Here is a 16436-nt window from a genome sequence, read left to right as displayed (position 1 = left end):
TAAAGAACCACTCAGTATAACAGCTGAAACAAAATACATTTTAAATTTGCAATAAAAATATTTTAATTAATATTCCCATTAAGCAGTAAGAGACTGGGAAACTTTGCGTTTGCAAAGCCTGCAGACACAAATTTAGAGGACTAAAATCAAGTCACACTGTGAAGTTCTTGGGTCCAGCACAAATGGCAGTGGCCTAAAATTAATAAACCATGATAAATTTAATTTCTGTCTCTGCTGTGCTAACTAGGCACTCCAAATTCTTGTCAACTTATTAGCTCAGGCACCTGCATTTTAATCACAAGTAAAGAGAACAGGGCTCTCAGGAAACAGATTGCTCCCTCCCTGGCATGCCAGTGCATCGGGTAGTATGGCTCTGCAGGGTCCTGGCCAGGTGACAGGTTTTGTCTGGGCACCAAACTCAAATTCTTTTATTGACTAGAACGTGCAACTGTTGTTTCTACAGACAACAAAGAGTCTAATTACAAAGCCACTGAATATGGTATTTCAGGCAAAGTTTGGTAGACTGAAAATACTATTAACAAAGAATTTTAACTGAGATTTGAAATGCCACACACAAGGCCAGTAAAAGCAGTTCAGGAAATTCTTTGTCATAGTAAGAAAGTGCCAGAAGTAATTTATGTTTTCCATTTGTCAGAAGTACAAAAGCAAATCTTTGTGGCTTAGAGTTCCTCATGAGAGGTTAGCAGAAATGTGAAGCAGCACCAGTTTTTTAAAAAGCCCAAGAGGTTAGCCCAACCTCTAACCCAGCAGGTACCCTGTGAACAGCACTGGTACCTTACTTGAAAGCAGTTCCTCTGATTTTGTCCTAATGCCTCACAGACAGAGGTTTTTCACTAGCAGCTCTGCATATTACTTTCTTTTTCCACACCCCTTCTGAGCACTTGTTACGTGCACTCTGTGTGATACTAGGAAACAAAGGCAAGGTTGCAAGATTACCCTTGATAATTTTGCAGAGTGAGAACACAGGTTCTTGCCCTAAGCATTTAATACTGAGAATTTTTCAGAGGTGGGAGAACTCAACAGACCAAAAAAAAAACCCACCAAAAAACCAACCAGATACTTTTTCTGAAAAAGCCAGGAACACTACAGTGACTTTACCATTCTGTCTGGAACCAGAGCATATAGAACAATAGCCACTTTTTCAAATAACATCAGAAGAATTCTGACACCCTGAATAAGAGCTGCAACACTGTTCACATGGCAATTACTCAGAAGGGCAGGCACCGATCTCTTCTCTGGTCACCAGGGAAGAACCCAAGGGAACGGCATGAAGCTGTGTCAGGGGAGGTTTAGGTTGAATATTAGAAAAGGTTCTTCAGGTTCTTCACCCCAAAGGTGGTTGGGCACTGGAACAGGCTCCCCAGGGAAGTGGTCACAGCACCAGCCTGCCAGAGTTCAAGAAGCATTTCGACTACACTCTCAGGCACAGGGTGTGACTCTTGGCGAGTCCTGCACAGGGCCAGGAGTTGGACTCGATGACCCTTGTGGGTCCTTTCCAAATCAGCACGTTCTATGATTCCATCCTCAGAACAACCAACTGGCAATTCTGGTCAGTGGCTTCAATCTTTAGTGCTAAATCAACTGTATTAGTGAGGCAAATCAGAGCAGGTATATCTGATTTTCAGTGAGTCTTGATGAAATTTTTAAACTTTATTGTTACTTTTTACCATCAGCTAGTAAGGAAACAGAAACAAATTTTGGGATGCACATTATCTGTTACACATTATTTCTGTTTTGTCACTTCAAACACTTACTACAATGCAATTTAGGTTGGGCTATAAATCCATTTCAAAATTTGAAAACAATCAATACAGCAGCCACTGATGTTTATCAGTGGAAACAACAGACTAATTAGACAGGAAACCCAATATTTACAATAATGAATTCAAGTTTTTTCAAGTCAAGTCTGGGATTTTTGTTTCTAAGCTGCAGAAACTTACAACTTTTGAAATCAAATCAATGATTTTATGCTTATGACAGATCTGTTTACCAGAGACATGCTGTTAATAATATTCCACTTAATGTAAAGTATTTCAGAGAAGTTGTTGTTCTCTGGTCCCCAGAGACTGCAGATCATCTCAGCAATGCAGGCAGGGAATTTTGTTCCAGCACTACCAAGGCTACAATGTCTGCCATAACAAAACTTATTTTTGCAAAGCAGAAATAATAAAGGAAAAATAAAAAGGTTTAGGTATCCCATAGTTTGGTATGTTTTAGGTATCCCACAGGTGATCCATCACTTCCAGGTGTTTTGAAACTTGAACCAAAAGCTTCACATACCTTTTTCCAATTGACCAATTCGTTGGGAGATACTTGTCTGAGATGTATTTTCTACCTGAAGCCAGTTCACATTTTATATTAAAAAAATTTTTAGTCAGATTTATCTAGAGAACTTCCAACAGAAGTTGGAAGCATTCATAACCTTTTTGTTCTTGATGAATTCTAAGTTTATGAAAAGAAATAATATTATTTCCATATATTTATTTATCAGTCACAGATTAAAAATATGCTGAGTTACAGAAAAAAATCATGCTACAAATTAGGTACTGAAATCAGAATCTATTATTTGAGGTCAGTGAGATTTATGAATACCTTCATGCTCCACTAGCTCAAATCATTCTAAGTATGCACCTATACTCTTTCAAGACCAGTTCTGGAATTCTGAATACAAACAAGGGGTATTTATTACAGAACTTTAAGTTTTAACAAGCTAAACCCATAAACATACAGTTTCTTATTCCTCCAAACTTCAGAGCACCCATTCACAGAGTTCCCATGCACAACATTTCAGCCTTAGGAGCAACAGATCTTACACTTTTTACCAATGTCTGTATCTGGCTTATGGTTCTGTATATTAAACTGATGCAGTGCATTTCTGCATAGTTTACTTGCTAAACAAAAATGTTCAGAAATATACCTGTATGAATATACTAATATAACAACATATGAATTTGTGAGACCTGAAATGGTGTAATGGTCAGCAATAATATGCTACTTATGGGTTCCTCAAAGTCGAAGTAACAAGTTTAACATGGAATTTGTTGTGAAGAGATAATAAAAGGTCAATTATTATTTCTCCTTGTGGTTTGGTTTTTTTTTTTTTTTCAAATAAAGGAAAAAATAAGGCTTCCTAAGAGGCTGAACTAAAGGAACAGCAAGCTTAAATTAAATATGCTGATAGACAAGCTCTAGCAAATCTTGTTGTAGCAGATTAAGTTACTATCCTCAGCTGTAGACTGCCCCCATCAGAAGTCACTGATCCCAAAAGTAGAATTGTCAGGAGGGAACATGTGCTGACACCTCAGCTACTTCACTGCTAAGACTGGAATCATAGTTCAGTTCAGATAGCACACCATGAACCATAATGACCGAGGAACAAGCACTTCTGTTAATTGTGCAAATGAACTAGAGCAGAGGAGCAGGGAAAGGTAAAAAACTGACATCACAAAACCTAAGATTTCCCAGAGCAGTAGTTGCAATCTAAATTTCTTCTAAAGTAGACAGAATCAGTTGTGCCAATTGTCACAAATCCATCCAAGAATAAAAAACACAAACTCACCAAAAAGTGTCAGAAGCACAATGTGAATTGTTAAACAATTTGCAATTACATTTAACAGGCATGGATTAATCATGTTAAGTACTTTAAAGGCTAAATACTCAATTTCAAATTAGCTTTAAGAAATCAAGAACTGAAAATTTGTATGAAATTTTTATTATCACAGGAAGTCCCAACTACGTAAGTTTTAGGGAGCACTAACACAAATAGTATCAAATGAACAGCATTAAATATCTTTCTAAGCCTTGACAAGAGTATGCACTTAAGAGGGAACACAAACCAGCCTACATTTACTACCCAACCATTTAGGTATGCAGCTGCATTCATTAAATATTTGTACAGGAAAGCCTTCAAAAATATTGACATAAGGAGAAACTGTATGAAGTTTTCACCAACAGAGGTCAGAAACTGGATTAGGGGATAAAGTATATATAAATTCAGGTGTGCAACTCAAGTCGTTAAATTTTAAAAATCATATATGCAAATATTGAATACTTTCCTACTACAGAAGGCTTCAAAAAGGCATTGGTACATAATAAGCAGGCCTAACTTAATTTCTGCAGATTGTCCCATGTCAATTTTAACTGAGGTATTCAACTTCTAAGACTGCTTTCTCAAACAAGTACATCATGCAGATTCCAAGTTCATCATCATGCAGATGAATTTATAATGGAGGGCCCTACCACTGGTCAAAACTGAGCCATCAGCACAGGATCATAAATGACATTTTAGTAGAGAAGAGTCCACAGTTATTGCATTATATTGTTGTAGTATTGTTTTGTTAATCTCTTGTTGAGTTTTTCCACCTCTTAAGCCTGCCCCTTTCTGAAACCAAACCAACCTTCCAAAAAAGCAGCTCTTTACAATCTTGTAGCCCAGTATCTAGTTGAGATAACCTACCACATTTTTATAGGACAAATTTCAGTAAGTGCATCCCGAGGAAAGGTAGGAATTGACAAAGTAAATGTCACTTGTCCTCCCTCCCAAAAGAAAGAGAAGTCGTTTGGATCCAACACACAGAACCTTTGCTTCCTTCCCAATATTGCTCACGTTCCCTATTCAGAGAGAACAGACTGACAGACTCATGTTTGAAGGTCTGCAGGAGGAAAGAATGCAGTATGATGAACAAGGGGCCAAAAAAGCATGGTCAGAAATAGAAGTCCACATTAAACCAGGAAAGATCTATGGAAAAACAATGTATCATGACTCTTCAAAATTGATCAAAAATTGATCCTAACAAGTTTACTAGTCTACATAAAATAGACACAAAAAAAAATTAACCTAAAAATTACTTCATAAGCTATAAGCCAAAACCAACTCTTAACTGCTGCTTCAAATGTTATTATTAGATGCCAGGTTCTCTTTTGCAGACAAGGAAAATATAGCTCTCCAATGCACTTCATTTTGACTTCTCCTTACTTCAAGATAAGCAAAAGCCTAAAGAAATCAATGACCTGCAAAATATGCAAAAATAACCACACTTTACCTGAATAGCTGTTTGCCTGTTATCTTAAAATCATCCTCAGGATTTTTTCTTTTGGGAGGAAGGACAAGTGACATTTACTTTTTCAATTACCAGCTTTTCTTGGGATACACTTTCAGTCCTTACTATTTACATCTTGCTTAATGAGCTAATGAAGAAAGAAGAAACCTAACTAGGCTGAAAAGCAGAAAAGTGTCTACCTGACTGTAGAATCCTCATATCCCCACTATCCTCCTTCCACTGAAGCCAAGTAATTTGCCTCTTCAAAGTTCTAGCTAGCCCTCATTATATCAGCTTGAAGCAACGCACTTCACCAGGAAGCAGTTGATGACGACACAAAATCTTGAGAGAAGATCACAACACACATTAAGTTAATATTCTCTGAACAGGAAATAATTAAATTGATAATTCCATAGAATGAGTCTACAAATCTAACAAGAATTCAGGTGCAAATGGATTTTTAGTGCTGTTTATATTCTTAACAAAAAAAAAAAAAAAAGGTGAAACAGACTATTCCACTTGTCAAAACCAAAACCAATACAGTGGGGCTTGTAAGTCATTTTACTCCGTCAGCCCAGGAAGACAACGTTGAGCTGATCAGCTTTTACCTCACTTTACACTAAGACACTAATTCCTGCCTCTAAGTAATTAGGTTACTAATTTAGAACATATTTTGATTGCTGAAACAAAATTAAATGGTAAGAGCTTGTTTTATGTTGGTTTTAACTCTTGTACAACAACACCACCACCTTTAAATACGTGTACCCAGTTCCATTTCAAACCAATTTCCTTCTCTCCTGCATTTGAGGACTTTTAATACCATTCAAATGAAATGTAAATGTCACTGCACAGTGGCACTAAGCAATTCCATCATCACTTGATCCTACAGGAACTGATTCTGCAGAAAGCACGTGATGTCCACTAATACTACACTGTCCCAGTAAGAGAGGACTAAGTTTGTCTGCTGACATGACAGCCTTTCAGACATTGGGAAGAGATTTGTTCTCTAAAAACAAGGATATACATGTGTAAGAAGTACAATCAATATGATACAAACTTAAACAGTACAAACCCTCACCTGTTTTAAATCTTGATGCTTAACCCAAAGGCCTGAGTTTTGTCTTCAGAGATTTAGAAAATAAGACATACCAGAGGAATTAGCAACATGCTCTCTTAGCCAATACAACTCGCAGTTAATTTCTACAATGCACAATGCAGTTATCTGTAACACAATTTTTCTACAAAAGCAACTTTAATTATCTTAGCCAAGGTACGCTGAATTAACCTATAATTAATCTCTCTTAAGTTGCATTAACAGTAGCTGACAAGTAAATGGCAATTTGATAAAATAAAAAAAACAAGGGCAATCACAAGCTCTCAACCACAACATTGCAGGAACATGGCACGGTCTGATACTAAGGTGAGGCCTTAGCTTTATACACAAAAGCATCACATTCTGAAGAAAAAGTTGCCATGGTATCTGCAATATTAAAGAATTTAACTCAGTACCACAAACACCATGCAGACAAACTTGCTTCTCTCCCTAGTTTTCTCCTCTGCCACACTAAAACCAGCTTCTAAATAAGTGATTAACAGTGAAGGCATTACTAAAGCATACCACCTCCACTGTGAAGATCACCCCAGTTAAGAGAATGCTTGGGTTTACATTTGGATATATTCAGATGAGAGATGACCATGCTGATCTCTCTGCCACCCAAACCAAGATCAAAATTTGTCTCCAGAAAACCTCAAAAGCTAAGTAATTTCTCTCACTAGTGTTTTTACCAAGACATCATGCCAGTCATATTTTACCCACCTTCAGATAAACTTTCTAAAGTTTCATTCCTCTTTAATATACACTACAATAAACACAAGTCACTCCTATGGCATCACACTGTTAACGGCTCACATATTCTTCACAATATACTGTTAAAATGAGAAGTGACTCTTTTAGGCACTAGCATACATTGCCCTCCTTTGAGCTCACACATTTGTACTCAGAACTCCACTCAACACTACTGGTACCTAAATGAATACTTTTCCAGCCTCTCCTTCCTGACTATAAAAATATACACTTATCCTTGGAAACAGACTCAGAATGCATACCAGCCACCTCCCAGTACCATCACCAGGTCAAAGAGCAGATGCTGAGGTTGCACTGGCACTTCCGAGTTATCAAAGGTTTATGGTTTTACTGAATTCAGCTTTCTAGAGAGCTTGAAGAAACCACTGAACAACTTCACGCTACACAAATAAGACAATTCACACCGACTGTTCAGCTGATGCATGTACACAGGTTCATGATTAGATGCTAACATACTGACTATTACCACACTTGAGTGCTCCTCATACCTTCTGTAAAGGACCACTTTACTGTCCTATCACTTTTAATATATCCTTACTGGAAATCATTCCTGGTTTTAACTGCTTTTCCCCCAAAAAACCCCCACATTTGAAAGTCTTCTGAATTATCTGTTATGGCCAAATAACCAAGTATAACCTAAAACAGTTTCCCCAGAAGAAGCATCCTGATATGAAACTTATGGTTTGGTTTCTATCTTCTTTTTCTTAAGAACTATCTTTTCCCAGAATTTCTATCTAACATCTATTCTTTTGCTAGACCTCTGCAGGACATGAGGAGTTTACTGTCTATGCTGATAAATTATAGCAAATTCAGACACTAAAGACCATGAGCTGCATTGTCAAGCCTTTTCTCTAACCATAGAATTGAAATTTTAAAAATACAACACCAGAGGAAAAATCAAGTATTAAAAATGTTAACACAAAACCATATTACCTATTTCTTATTCATTAATTTTTCTTTAAAAAACAATTATGGCCAGCCAGAACAGATACATGATGCAAAAGGCAAATTATTTTGAGGAAACACAAGGCACTGATCAGACCTATTATAACAGATAATAATCACAGGTATGTTGAAACAATTACATTTCTATATCTAATTATTTGGTGTCTTAGAAGAAAGCAGAAATAGATCTACAAGGGAACCTAAATTCCATGCCACCTACTAGACTCCACAACCCACACATAAACCAAGACCTGCTCTACAATGAAAAGGATGCATTGTAAGTGCTGTTCAAATATCTAATATTCAGCTTGAGTAGGAACTGGCCAAGTCAGATAAGAATAAAGATCAGATATTTAAGTCTTCAGAATTTCATGTCATGCTAGGGAAAAAAACCCCAGCCCCAAGAAAAATCCCTTTCCTTTACTCTTTCAACAATTTGTCTGTTAGAAGGAAAGGAGACCTGAATCCATTATTATATCATTATTTTGTACTTGATCAAGCCCTGGGCTACATATTCACTCCCTTCCTAAGTGACTGTTACTCCTCAAGAATCAAACTGGCTGGTGTCTAGAAGCACTTCACACCGAAATACCCACTGGTCAGGCAGTTAAGGCATTCCTTTTGGGGACTGGCAGCTCCCCTAAAAAGTAGAAGGATTTGAACCCAGATCTCAACATGGTGGGTAGGTACCCAAACCATTTCCACATCTTTAAAGAAATGCAACATCCTTTTTCTGCCAAAGGAGAAGTGTGCAAGATTAGGTCTTTCTACACAGAACCAGAGCATTCCTTTTAGAAGTGTGCATTACTGATGGTATCTCTGTTTGCCTTCTAATTTAACTGATGCAGGCTTTGAGAGTAACAGCATTTTTTTTCTTCCCACACAGCTATGTGTTAGTGTGCAATTAAGACACCTCAGCAGTATAAAACAAGTCTTTACCAACAGACATATACAGCTGATCACCTCCTGTTAAAAAAACAAGAACCCCAAAAGCTTACTTTAAAATAGTCTGAGATATAAACTTAATTAGTTATAATTTCCTCTTTCTCCTGCTTCATACTTTAGCCTGAACTACACTTAAGACATTTTGTCTAGCTTGTCTAGCCGTAGTGGGAGAGCAGGAAAGAGGATGTGTACATAAAATGCCCCCATTGTCAGAACAGCTGCATTGAAGAAAGCTCCAAGGTAGATAACTACACTAGAAAAGTAATTCTGCCAGCAGACCTGATTCTAAACCACCACTTAAATTGTTTCCTAACACAGGCATATTGCAAACCTTTTCAAATACACAAATGCCTCTCTTAGCCCATTAATAAAAGGAAAACAATAGAACAGCATTTAATTAATATTTGCAAAAAGTCTTGAGGTTTCCAAATGCATGACCAAGGCAGTAATTAGTCTTCCAAATACCGTAATGTCGAGCATTTCTGCAACAGTACCTCAGAAAGTATTTTAAAAACGTCAGTTACTAGAACATTTAAAAATTTTAAACATGGCACATGAATACAAATACAAATCTTGCTATCTAGGAAGTAGCACACTTGGAAATTTTCAGCATTTTTAAAGCATAACACTGTAAAAGAAATGCACTTCAAAGTACAAATTGGGGAAAAAACGGTAGCTGAAACAGATAGTTAAAACTGTTAGCATCTGATGTTAAGATGCAATCTTTGAAGAGACATCATAACAGAATTTGCATCTAAAAATGCTGTAGATTTTTTAAAAGCCTGCAACTTTTAAGTATAGCAGGAGATTTTAATTAAAAAGCAGCAAATGAAGTGTTAGGAAAACGTAATTATTTACACAGGAAAATAAATAGGGGCGCATGAACTTCAGAGTACATTAAGTTTTCTGTGTCCATAACTCTTGGTATGAATGCCAACCTCTGCATTGCATTTTCACTGGTTCTGTCACGTAGTGCTTGTCACCCCTCAGTGGTCATGAGTAACTCCTGCATATTCCTAAGACAGATAAATCAGTCTGTTGAAGAAATATTTTGATGTACATTTCTAAGTTCAGAACTTTTGATAAGAAATTTAATAAAAACTACGTAAAATTATAGTCTTTACCATCAGCAGAATCTATACAGAAAAAAAATCACCATCCACTGTTATTCCTTCCACACATTCCAAGGCAATATGACACACACTGGAAGGATGTAAACTCTGAAAAAAATACTTAGAAAAGAGTTCAGTGATCATGGACTAACATTTAAGTCTATATTGCTTTATTAACAGTAATGCTACTTAAATGTAACGTTCTACAAAGCTGCTTCAAAATGCAGTAGTATTCTTGACTCCTTGTTAAAATGTCTACATTACTATTAGTTAAGCTTTTAATACGTAAAATACTGGATTATTTTTAAGCACAGCATGTTGGAAAAGAGTTTACATGTGTATAAATCAGCCAGACTCTAAAGTGTTTGGCACTCAGATTTGTAGTAACTTGATTTGCAGCTCTAATATGATCATAAGAAAAAAATCTGTACTGTGAAAATTTGGACAATAGATTAAAACCAGAAGCTTGCAGACTCAGATGTCTAAAGACAATACAAAGATACCTTATTTTTCACAAATTCATGAAAAACACCTCAATCCTCAAAAACGACAGAGAGGTCCCTTTAAGGCATAGGAAACTGTACACAGAAGCAGCAAACACATAGAAGAAGATCACCATCAGTCACTTGTTAGAAGTCTGACTGCAGTCATCGATACATCATCGTGTATCTAGAATGAAAGTATTTTGCTCTATTAAATGAGCTACAGATACAGTCTATACCTAAATAATTCAAAGAGAGGCTTTATTTTTAAAGGAAAAAATCGTCACAGCACTAGTTGATATTTACCCCTTTTACTACTCCTCATGAAGTTATTTTTCGTCAATCAGTCCTATGTGAGACATCTAAGAACGTTATTATTATTATAGACAATTTTTTTTTAATATATAAATATTCTTCAGTAAGGTCAAATACAAGTTAATTAAATTTTCTCACGCGGTCTGTCTCACCAAGCTCACAGTCACCGCGTTCTTTTTTGCCTGGCTGTAGTGTCTTCTCTCTCCCACCACACAACCTCGATCCCTCTGCTAGGAAAGCAGCAGCACCGCAAGAGCATTACCACTACAGGCTTTCGGAAACGGAGCCGCTCCAAGCCGGGATGTGCGCTAACTGCTGCTGACTGTAAAACACACTGGAAGTCGCTCATGTTCAACCTGCTTTAACTCAGCCCCGCAAGGCTTCATAAACCAATACGAAGCGACCACTTCAGAGAGGCATCATTTCCAAAAACAGATCTGCCAGAGCATCAGAAATGCACAGGAGGGGGGCCTAAAGTTTCCCCCCTTGTTTAAACACGTACACAACCCCCTATAAGTACGCAGAGAGAACTCTCAGCCAAGTGCGGGAGGTTTTCTTACAACTCCTGGGCCTAAGCTCCCGGGAGGCACCCCAAGAGAGGGAGGGAGGGAAGCCGCAGGAGCCGCTCTCGGGAGGCCCCCCGCGCTCCCGGCAGCGCTGCCGGCACCTGTAGCCGCCGTGGCCGGGGCCGCCCCGCCCGGCCGGGACCCGCCGCCGGGTCACAGTCCGGGCCACCGCCAGCGGGGTGCGGGGACCGGCGCCGAGCCCCGAGAGCCGCCGAGCCCGGCTATGCCCCGCCGTCCCGCCCGGCCGCGGCCCGGCCAGACCCCCGGGCCTGCGCGGGCGCCGTGGCCGCAGGGGAGGCTCCGGCCAGCCGGGACTCGAGGCTCCGCGGCGAGACCTGTTGCTCGCACGCCGGGCACGGGCGCTCCGCTCACCGTCCGTCTCTTGCCGCCTCTGACACGCTCTGGCCCGGCCGCCGGCTGGAAATCGGAATCTCCGGCGTCCCGCAGCGTCCTCGCGTCGCCTCCGCGGAGCCGCCCGGCCACAGCCCCCGCAGCGCTGCGCAGCCGCCGCCCAGCCCGGCCCGGCCCGGCCCCGCGCCCGCCCCAGCGCCACCACCCCGCCCCTCCTCGCCCCGCCGCGCAGGCGCGGGGCCGCCCCACGGTTGCCTCAGCCGGGCCGGGGAGCGCTGCGCTGCCCCCGGAGGCCGCAGCGGTGGTCGGGGGAGCTGGGATGGGGCTGCCGTCAGCTGGAGCGGACACGTGAGACGTGGCACCGTTTCTGTGTCTCCATCCTCACAAAATCACTGAGTCGAGTAGGTTGGAAAAGACCTCCGAGATCATCGAGTCCAACCTATGACCGAACAACACCTTATCAAATGGACCATGGCACTGTGTGCCACGGCCAGTGTTTCCTTAAATACCTCCAGGGACGGTGACTCCACCCAGCCCCCTGGGCAGTCCAGTGCAGTCATCTTCAATCTCTCTACCACGGCTTTCTCTGCGCCCCCGGCGGGACCACCACAGGAGCCTGTGCCCCGAGCAGACCTGGCTCGCCCGCCTGGCCACTCGCTCCTTCCTCCTCGCCCACCTCCAGCTGCCGCCCCCCGCCCGCTGCAGCTCTGCTGTGCCCTGGGCCCACCAGGCCACCGCAGCCCCTTTCTCCTCCGCCCTCCTTGGCATCCCCCCGTTCGCCTTCTGCTGCTGCCGCACCTTCAGCCCAAGCCTGAATGCACCAGCCAGGCTGGAGCCTGTATGGGAAAAAAAGTATTTAATCTCATCGAGAGTCCAGTCTAAGTCTGGGAGGCTGAGGCACACAAGGCGCCCATAACACGCTGTCTGGAAGAATGAAGAAAACAGGAAGTTACAAGTAGTTTTACCGGGTTGTTTGTATCCATGGTTGTGTTTTTCAGGAACAGAGAAACGTATTTTCAGCGTGCTACAGTTAATTTTGACTTTGACCTGCAAACTGCACTCACTTCCCTGGTTTTTCAGGCTAGCCTGCCTAGACTATTGCTCAAGGCGTTAGAAGAAATGTTCCGTGTAACCAGATTTTTAAAAAAGGCTGTCTTAGATAACTAAGAAGTCCTAAAGAGATATCTGCTTTAGTCCATCTCTCCTTGCTTCAGTTTAACTGTATATAAATCTGTGTCGTTTAACTCTATCATTCTTCAGAGCGAAATCCACACTTTCTATAATGGTACCCTCTACACCATGTTTTCTTTTGGATCTGTTCTAAACACTGAGACGCAAAGATCAATTTTATAAGTCCCAAAATAACATCCCATGGTTTTTCTTATTGTGTGAAAACGCTTAAGACACTAAGGTATGTCCTGCCCAGCTACCTGCAGAGTAAAGTCTGAAAGCCTTTTACCTTTTCAGATTGTGGCTCAAACTCCCCAGGGCTGCAATGATTTAACATCTATTTCTGTTCTGACCAATAACAAGGGGCTTTGCATCAAGTGAACACAACTGGAGTACTGCAGGAAATACAGATGTTAGTGGACTGCAGAATTATTTACTTGGGAAATAAAAAAGGAGAGAAACCATGACACTGGTAATTTGTGGCTGAGCAGCACCAAGCATGGTTCTTCTTACCTTCATATGAACATGGCTCATGAAAGTTCACTTGAACCCTTTTTCGTAAAGCACTTTGACAAAGGACCTAAGAACCAAAGGATGTTATCAAAATGTGATACCTGTCTAGAAGATATGACTGCAAAATGTAGGTAGGCTCATCAGTTGGCTGTTCACTGTTGTTTAACTCTCTTTTCTACATCCAAGGTTAGCATGATCAGACAAAAATGCCACAACTTCTGCTTGCAGTTTGCTTCAGCTGATAGCATTTGTATTCCCTTTTCACAGAAAATCTGATTGCTTCCAATTTGCATGTTGCCCAGTAGCAACCAGGATAAGTTTTTAAACCAGGATAAGGGAATTTTCTTCAATATGGTGTGTAATTTGTCATAGAATAAAGGAGGATTCTCATCAGTTCTCGAATTTCCATTTCCCTCCTTTACTGTCTTGTACCTGTAGCTGAAGTTTTATTTTTTTGCCAGAAGGGGTTACCAGACTGGGTTAAGACTGAGCTTGGGATATCTCTTGGATATATCTACTTAAAGATCTGTTTGTTTCTTTGGTAACCAATCTCCTTCCTCTGGCTTTCACAAACCCTAATACTAGCCCGCGCCCAGCTGGCAAATCCATTCAAATGGTACTTGAATGAGGTGTACTTGGCTAATTCTATCCAACAGATTAAAATACTCTGTCGGGCCAAGAAGCTGTCATACCTGAAAACGATTCACAATAGAGCACAGGATCAGCAGCACTATTTGTAAAGACCCAGATAACCTTTCTGTTTTGAATCACTTAAATAGACAGCTCTGATGGTTCATTTTGCCTTTTGGGTGCTGTTTGGTGGTACGTTGAGAACACAAAAAATACTGTGAAAAAATAAACATTTTAGCTTGAATTTAACAAAATCTTCAAATTAAAAACAAAAGATACAGAGAAAGAAGGTGAATGGGAGGATGAGGAATGACAATGGAAAGATGATTGGGAAGATCAAAGCTTTTAATCTTCCTTTGTTTTGTCTTAGCCGATTAATCTTTCATGTGAGGATCTACAAAGACAGCTTTTAAAGGAAATGAGAAAATTATTTACCAAAGTAGTATAAAGGTTTCTGTTCCATCTCTTGTTCAAAGTTTTCAGTTATTATCTTCAAGCAGAAAGGAACTGAAAAAAAATACCCGAGTGATAACTTTTGTGAGCATGGATCTTTGAACATTTTAATTTTAGACATTTTTTCTATGGTTTTACTATCTGAGATTATGGAAACATTAAAGCATGCTTGCAGCTGCAGAACCAGTGTGTTTAGGCAACTTTATTAGTTATAGAAGAACTTTCTTTTAAGATTGGTGCATTCATTCTACAGACAAGTATTTTTTAACAAAGAAAATGTTCATCTTTGATGAATTGAGTTTGACATGAATTAGTGTCACTGTTTGCCAGCAGGGTGCAGATATAATTGTTGATCAATCTAAATCTTGCTGATTGCAATCAATAGAAAAGAGAAAAAATAAATTCTGACTGAAGCTGAGGAATCAGCCTAACATAGAATGAAACGTTTTCTTTGAAACCATTGCCCTCTGGAGGGGAAATGAAAAATCACCAAAGGATCGGGTAAAAAATTCCTTTTTATGTCACTATTTAACTGAATTTATGCTTTACAATCTATGAACAATTCTATGACAGATGCAAAAAACCAACGCTGTCAGAAGAGCCACACTGGTCACAGTGCTCATGTCAGTGGGTTGGAGAAGTAATCCCCATCTGTCTGCCCCATAACTCTCCTCCCCTTTATCTCTAAACTCACTGAGCATCAATTCTACAGCAGATGCACTTTCTCTTCTAACTCCATCTTGGATCCCTTCCAAGCTGGTGTCACCCCTCTTTATTTGCCAAAATATTTTTTTATGCAATCCCTAAAGCATTCTTGTCTGCCTGATGCCAGACTCTGTATTCCATTCTCTTTCTTGACCTTTCTGCTGTTTGTTTGTTTGGTTAGTTCTTTTATTATCTTGATTACTTGATTATCTTGGTTATCTTTTCTTCTTGATCTTTTATTCTTGCACAGCTTTGAGAAATTGCGTACTCTTCTTTTTATCTCTCTACTTTCATGTCTGACATTGATTTAAATAGACTTTTTTCCTTCTGTCTCTTAGAACTTCACAGGGATTCTTCCCTTGGCCTTTAGATATTGATACCTTATATCTTGGATAATCACATTTAAATGTCACCTGTAACTGAATATGAGTGAAAGTGAGCACCTGCCTGCTCCGACTTTGCCTATATATTCTCCCTGTGTTGCTGGGGAAATGACAGCATCTCTCAGTGAACTTTCCAGTCTGATTTACAGCAATCTGATATCCTGACTACAAATCTGATGGTTATTTTAACTCTAGGTAGAACACATGCCCCAGCCATCTGAAAGAATGTAACAGCAGCACTAGTCCACCTGTAGGGCTGGTTGTGTTCAGTATCTAATGTTTTGAAGAAGAGTGCAAAACACAAAAGTCCATAGGCCAAATTCTGCATTAAGCAAGAAAAAAACAAATAGAATTCTTGGTCTCCATAACCCAGCAAGAGAAACTCTGAATTTTGAAATTAATACAGGAATCCAGTTTCATTTCAACATTTTTCATTGTTCAGGACAACAAATACCAAGGATTCAAATGCAGTTATGTTTTTCTCCTTGATAGTATCTAGAACTTTTCCTTATTTCCTGTTCAATAACTTCATTCTGCATTCACCTTCATCTTGGTAGCCAAAACATCTTCGTCTCTGGTGTCTAGTGTCCTCTGACACTCCTTATAATCCTTCAGATACAAAATTGTACAACTCCAAGTAAGGTCATAATATTTATGAGTAGGGTCATAAACCCAGCAGAAGTTCAGCTGCAGAAAAAGGTTAATCTCCAGAAGAGATATCTTAAGTCTGGGAGTACTACTCATCTCTCAGTGTGGGGTCTTAAGCCCAGAAATAGGAATGGTTCCCAGAAGATGGGTGCCCCTAAATAAAAGCTGCAAGTGAGGTTGTTAGTGTAACAGTTTGGGGCACTATTTTTAATCCAGAAAAAAAAACCAACAAAACAACACGTAATAAAAATTATCCTTCTTCCACTGTTTTCCCCTACTAAATTGTACTCAAAT

General features: G+C 39.8%; 1 protein-coding gene across 2 annotated transcripts in view; it reads right to left on the bottom strand.

Moving 5' to 3' along the window:
• PALS1 (protein associated with LIN7 1, MAGUK p55 family member) overlaps positions 1-11788 on the bottom strand; it is a 56179-nt gene extending 44391 nt beyond the window's left edge. The window contains exon 1 of one of the 2 annotated variants that reach the window (XM_048306256.1): positions 11662-11788. The gene's annotated coding sequence lies outside the window, so the exon portion shown is untranslated. Of the gene's footprint in view, positions 1-9752; positions 9778-11661 lie in introns of those variants that run through there. The other variant, XM_048306258.1, reaches the window with a different exon arrangement.
• Between the last annotated feature and the right edge of the window lie 4648 nt (positions 11789-16436).

The sequence above is a fragment of the Corvus hawaiiensis genome, chromosome 6, assembly GCF_020740725.1.
Source record: "Corvus hawaiiensis isolate bCorHaw1 chromosome 6, bCorHaw1.pri.cur, whole genome shotgun sequence".
Lineage (NCBI taxonomy): Eukaryota > Metazoa > Chordata > Aves > Passeriformes > Corvidae > Corvus > Corvus hawaiiensis.
Note: the sequence above shows the minus strand (reverse complement) of the source record. Positions and strands in the feature narration are given on the sequence as shown.